The sequence below is a fragment of the Fukomys damarensis genome, unplaced genomic scaffold (assembly GCF_012274545.1).
Source record: "Fukomys damarensis isolate Sample0158 unplaced genomic scaffold, DMR_v1.0_HiC HiC_scaffold_17, whole genome shotgun sequence".
Taxonomy (NCBI): domain Eukaryota; kingdom Metazoa; phylum Chordata; class Mammalia; order Rodentia; family Bathyergidae; genus Fukomys; species Fukomys damarensis.
Window position 1 is genome coordinate 7,718,227 of NW_022900929.1, and position 6,533 is coordinate 7,724,759.

Sequence of the window (6,533 nt, forward strand, 5' to 3'; positions counted from 1 at the left end):
AAATGGGGAGCAGCCACACTAGGTGCAGGCCAACAGAAAGGACTGCTTGCAGCTGGGCATGGTGGTGCATACCTGTAATCCCAGCACTCGGGAGGCTGAGGCAGGAGGATCGCTGTGAGTTCAAGACCAGCCTGGGCTACATAGTGAGTTCCAGGTCAGTCTCAACTACATAGTGAGACCCATTCCCCAACCCCCCCTCAAAAAAGAAAGGACTGCTCACTGCTTTAAGTGATTTCATAGTGGGATGTGTGTTAATTCAGGGGCTCTGGGAAGCAGATCTTAGGATGGAGTCAGACATGCAAGAGACTGATTGGATGAAATGCTGGCAATGATGAAGGCGAGGAGACAGAGATGGAGAGAGGATGCAGTCTACAGTGCATCCTCCTCCACGGAGGAGAGAGGGCTGGGGCTGGGGCAGGAGAGACTCCAGGACCTGACAACTCTGAGGAGAGCTCCAGCCAGTCTGATGTCATCCTGGACCAAGGTCCTTCTCCAAGGGGCCCTGCGTGTGGGAGTTAACAGCCATACTGCACTCAGTCACAGGGAGCAGCCTGGGAAAGCTTGGCCTCACTGTGAACTGGGCGCATTTAGAAGGACAGCAGCTGGGCCCTTGGTCCGCAAGCAGGAGATCTGAGCAGCACAAGGTGCTTTGTCCTGTATCGTTATTTTGGGGGAGTAGGTAACTGGTAAATCAGGGAAACCAGTTTCCGAGATCTTTGCTGTAGGTTGACCTACCTCAGCTTTAACCCCTCTTTAACCTGACCTCTTTTTACCCCAAGCACTACCTCTGATTAAAACTAGGGTAGCTTTGGGTATAGTGGTGCTTGCCTGGAATCCCAGCAACTTGGGAAGCTGAGGCAAGAGGATTACAAGAGTGTGGCCAGCCTGGAAAACTTAACGAAACCTTGTCTCAAAATAAAAAAGGAAATGGGCCGGGGATGTAGCTCAGAGGTAGAGTGCTCCTGGATTTGATGCCAGCACTGCAAAACAAAAAACAAAACAAAATTAGAGGAGAATCTTTTCCTTGAACACCACCACAGATTAAAAAACATCCTTTGCTGACTGCAGCACCTAAGCCTGGAGAGTCCTGAGGACCTGGGTCAGATCCACCTCTCCAGTCCTGGTGAGAGGGCACAGAGGCGTGCAAGCTGTTGGTCCTTCTGTCCAAGGAGGGGTCACATGGGTCCACACCAGGAGGAAACTGAGGCCTTTGAATTATCCAGCTTTGAAATTGGCTTCAACCTGAGAGATAAACCTTAAGACTATTGCTATTGATGGAAAGAAAATCCTTTATGCATCTTTATGGCTTGCGCAGCATGCCTCATTATTATTGTTTTTAGAAAGTAATTTCACTAGTAAGCATTGCAATCACTACTATTAATTAGTTTTTCATGGATAGCTAGGAAGAGGTTACAACCTCAGATTCAATTCCGCTTATGTGCTAGGCACTTTGCCAGGGACACAGTTTATCAACTTCTCATCAAAACCTGGGAGGTGCCTGTTATCTGTTTGCCTCAGGGAGCACATGGTTGTGGAACAGACTTGGAGTCAGGTCCTCTGACTTCAGGGTCCATGGAGGCAGCATTCACTGAGCATCTAGCAAATTCTAGGAGCTGAACTACTTGGTGGCCATATCATTACAGCCCCTGCTTTCAAACTGCTCACAGGTTAGCAGGTAGACATATGTCACAGTTGTGCTTGCTCAGGAAGAAGGAGGCTGCAGTTCTCAACGTGGAATCTCTTGACTGGTGCTGTGGTTTATATCTAGGTGTCCCCCAAAGCCTCCTGAGATCATTCATAGTCATGGCCTTTTCAAGGGTGATGGGAGCATGGGCACCATAGATAAATGTGACCTTAGGAGGCCTGGCACAAGAGGTAGGTGTGGGATATGACGGGGTAGAGTGTGTGTCCCTCCCGTGTTCCTCTGTTTGCTCTACTTCCTGGCTGCCATGATGTAAGCAGCTTTCCTCTGCCAGACTCTTCACCATGCCCCTTCCTCCTTGGAGCCAGCTGACCTCAGACTGTAACTGTCAGTGGCAATCAACCTCTCCTCCTTTAAGTTGCAGGTGTCTGGCACTGTGTCTGGGGGATGCGAAACTGACTAAGACAATTTAGAGCCTCTATCTGGTCCCTGTCCCCTTCCTCTCTGGTGCTGTTCCCCAGCTGTGGTTCCCAGGCCCCATGAACTACGTGTCTTTGCCTCCCACCAACTTCCACCATGATGTTCCTGCCTGGACTGACCATGGACAGCCAGCTGACTGTGGACTGAATCCTGGAACCAAATTAAACCTCTCTCATTTAAATTGTGGACCCTGGGGATTGTGTCCTAGTGATGAAAAAGCTAAGATGCGTGCTATGTCCAAGAGGAGCATGGGCACTGTGGACCCTGAGAAACGCCTGGTTATGGACTGAACTGTGACCCTTTCCCAATGCATATGACCGCACCCTAACCCCAGAAGCTCAGTGTGACAATATTTGGAGGCTGGGCCTTCAGAGAGGTACTTACAGTAGAAGGAAGCCACATGGTTGTTTCTGATCTAAACTGCCCAGTGTCCCGTGGAAGTGGAGAGTAGGATACCGATGTGCAGTTGCACAGAGAGACAACTGGGTCAGGGATGTGGGAGGCAGGCAGATGTTAGTGAGCCAAGGAGGAGGCCTCAACAAATCCAGCCCTGAAGACACCTCACCCTTGGACTTTCAGCCTCCAGAGCAGGGCGAAAATAAACTGCTACATGAGCCACCCTGTGGGCAGGGTTGTGCTATGGCAGGCAGAGCTTAGCCCAGAGACTGACCCCCAGGGAGAGGCTGGGGTTAAAGCTGAGGTAGGAACATTTCAAGCAACGCCAGAGAGGGACAGGCCGGAGTCTCTGCCTGGTGTCCATTTAAGTGAGAGCTTTCAGTTCATCACCTCTCCATCCTGGCCTTTGTTTTGTCCTCTGTGAAGTGAGGATAAGCCCAGAAGTGCATCCACAGAACACTGACCACCTTGACAGACTTTTCAGAAAGAGGGCAGGGTCTCCATGGCCACATAGATCCAGGAATGCTCCAGACCCCTCAAAGATATTCAGAACACAGACTTGGACCTGATAGCTCTCAGAGGTCTTGCAGGTGGAAGTCATGTAGAGTTCATCCATGGCAGCAGCAAAGCTTGATGTCCATAGCCCCTTAGTATTTACAGTCGAAGAACTCATTTGGGAGACCAGGCCCAAGGTCCTTAATCTTTATTTTCAAGCCCAGTACTTAATGGTTTAAGTTTTTAAAAATCCCAAGTCAGTCCCCCCTTCAGAGACAGTGGTTACACCTATAAGATAAACACAGGTGAAGGGAAGGAATTGTAACACTGGAGTGAAAGCGACATTAGTTATTGGGTCTACGTTCTCTTGTTTGATCATTTATTGTTTCATTTCTAAAATTTAAGCCTAATTATTTTTCTTCACTTCTTTTTAGGAAACATTTGCTGGCCAATATTGAATAACAGTGGTTTTTGTGGGGATCCTTGGCTCGCTTCTGACTTCAATGCACTCGAGTGTTTTACCACTAATTCCATGTTGATAGCTGTTCTGGGAAACTGTTCTTTATTATATTAAAGAAATACATTTTTATTGCTAGTTTTGCAAAATTTCTTAACAAAAATTTTAACAAAATCCTTCTTCACTTCTATAGGAATAAACACATGATTTTTTTTGTAGTTTGAAGTCTTAATTTAGTAAATTATATTAATTGATAAATCAATTCTAATACTCTTCGAGTACCTTGGTCATGATATAGTGTGAAATATGAATTGGTTTCAGAATTTCAAGCTAATATAATTACTGGCTCTCAGCTGAATTATCAGATGTATATATTACAAAACACTTAAAACAGGTTTGTGCTAGTGAGAATTTCACCAAATTCTATCAGGGTGCTTTAGTTCCCATTAGATAATCAAACTGCCCAGTTCTGGTTCAAGGTGGTATCGGTCAACTGTTAATCTGTTTTAATATTCACTAATGCATGCATAAAGCTTGACAAAAGATGGATCATCTCCAGCCACTTCAAAAGAAATTTCTGTCATACAAACCTCAGTTTATGCACATTAATTGTGCCAACAAATACTATGTAAAGAGTTGCCTTTTAAAATTTAATCTACAGAATGAGACCATGAAAAGGGGATTTAAAACGGATTTTTAGCAATAGTCTTTTGAAAATTCTTCTCTCTTAAACACATTGTTATAAAACTGATGCATAAAAATTATTTTTCAAATGCACAGTTACAGTTCTAGTAGTGAACACACTGAATTTACTACCTATTAACAAATCAACCCGTTCTCTTTCACGTGTTCCTAGGTAAAAATAATTGATGGTGTCTTATCAAAACCTTTTCTCAGAGTGATGTTTAGAATATGTGAACAATAGACTGGACTAATTATTTATGATAAAATAAAATGGAAAAATCATTAGAGCTGATATTCTATATCTCCTATCTTAATGTAAAACAAAGAAAATGAGAGACCAGGAAATTCCATTTGGCTGATTTATTTGGTAGTTAGCCAGTTTGTTTCATATTTATTATTGATTTATATACTTATTCAAATCTTGATAGTAATATTCAGATTCATATCAATGGCAGATTATTAATTTATGCTCATCTCAGCAGTGTTTCTCATCCATAAAGACTACCAGGCTTTGAAGATCTTTAGAAAAACTCACAAAGTAAGTCCAGGAATATCATTAACCTCTTCATTTCAGCAATAGTTCTAGGCCTCTGTGTGAAGTCTCTGCTACTGGATGAAGAAACACCTATATGGTTGTTCCATTCCTGGGATTCTTGGGTCACTTCTCTGGCTCAAGGATCATAGGTGTTGGGTTCCCCTGTGTTATAAACAGTTCAGCTGGCTTCATCACCAGGATTGTGCCTTTCTCGGTGTCACAGAAAGCAATGAAGACAATGTCATCTCAAGTTCCAAAAGGTCTCAGATAATAGCACAGCATGTACCTTTTTGTGTCATGGGGACCAAATCTATGAGCCCAAGCTAGGGAAATAAATGCTCCTTTATTTATCCTGGGGTGTTCTTAGTTACTGTTCCTATTTCTGAGTAATTTACAGTGAGAATTGGCTTTTCCACAGCCTGCAGCATAGTTTTCAGGGGTGACTGGGAAGCAGTTTGATGTAAACCAGAAAGCATTTCAAAAAATTTAGACAGGCCGGGGATTCAGCTCAGCGGTTCGATGGCCTGCCTTGCAAGAGCAAGGACCTGACTTTAATCCCCGGTACCAAAAAAAAAAAAAAAAAAAAAAGACAAAGAACAAAATATACCCAAATAAAGTAGAAGGAGAGAATAGAGATTAGAGGAGAAATTAAATGAACAAATACACATACCTTAAAGAGAATTGAAAGGAGCCTTGGAGAAGCCTAATAAATTGGATCAAGAAATCAGTTAGCAAAACTGATCAAGGGATAGAGGCATCTTATTTTGTAACGTAATCATTTAAGGCTGTAGTTTTCCCTATGAAGCACTCTTTTATATTAAAAGTAGAATTTTTGTTTGTTTCTTTGTTAACATTTCAGTTGTACTGAATTTCTGATTTCATTCTGATTTCTTTTTTGACCCAGATTATTGAATGTATTTCTTAATTTCTAAACATACTGGTATGTTCTAATTTCCCACATTTTTATATATATATATATTTTTTTTTTCTTTTTTTTTTGTGCCGAAGATTGAACTCGCGTCCTTGCACTTGCAAGGCAGGCCACCGAACCGCTGAGCTAAATCCCTGGCCATTCCGCATATTAATAGTTTGAAATTCGATGACACTTTCTTTATGATCCGCATATCTTCCTTCCGGTCGTAAGCATCTCTGCTGTGCATGGAGGCAGTGGACGTGGTGGGAGATTCTATCCATGCTGGCTGCTAAGTATGCCGTCATGGTTCTTCGCAGTGCTTCTCAGAAAGAGCACAGAAGCTTTCAGTAACATGATTATGAATGACCATCAGTCTGAGACAGGTGACTGTAGATTTGTGTAGTTCTCCTCTTTGCTGTATGGCATTTCTCTTTGCATATTTGGAGACATTTTTAGGTGTATTCACACTGGTGTAAACTTTTGCCATTATTTAGTGCACTTTCTATGACTAGTAACTTTTTGCCTGAGTTCATCTTGTTTAATATTGATACAAGCCACTCCTGCATTCCTTTGGTTACTGTTTTTCTAGAAAATACGAAATACTATGTCTTAGAAAAGTATTTATAAACCATATATACATATTTTTTACTTAAATACAGGCTATTTATGTTTATTAATTAAAATATTTCATCCGTGGAAGCAGAGAGAGGTATTTTATAGAATATGAGAGTAAATTTGTAAAAATTTTTATACCTTATTTGGCAACGTGGCTTGGCTTGGAGTTGTAGGCAGTCAAACTTGTTTCAGCTGCTGTCTAGGATGTTCTTCCTGTTCTCTGAATGGCACCAAGGAGGTCAGTAGTAGGCAGACAGTTCTCTGGGCATTTCTTTTGGTTTCTTTTCTTTTCCTTTTTTTTTTTTTTTTTTTTTTT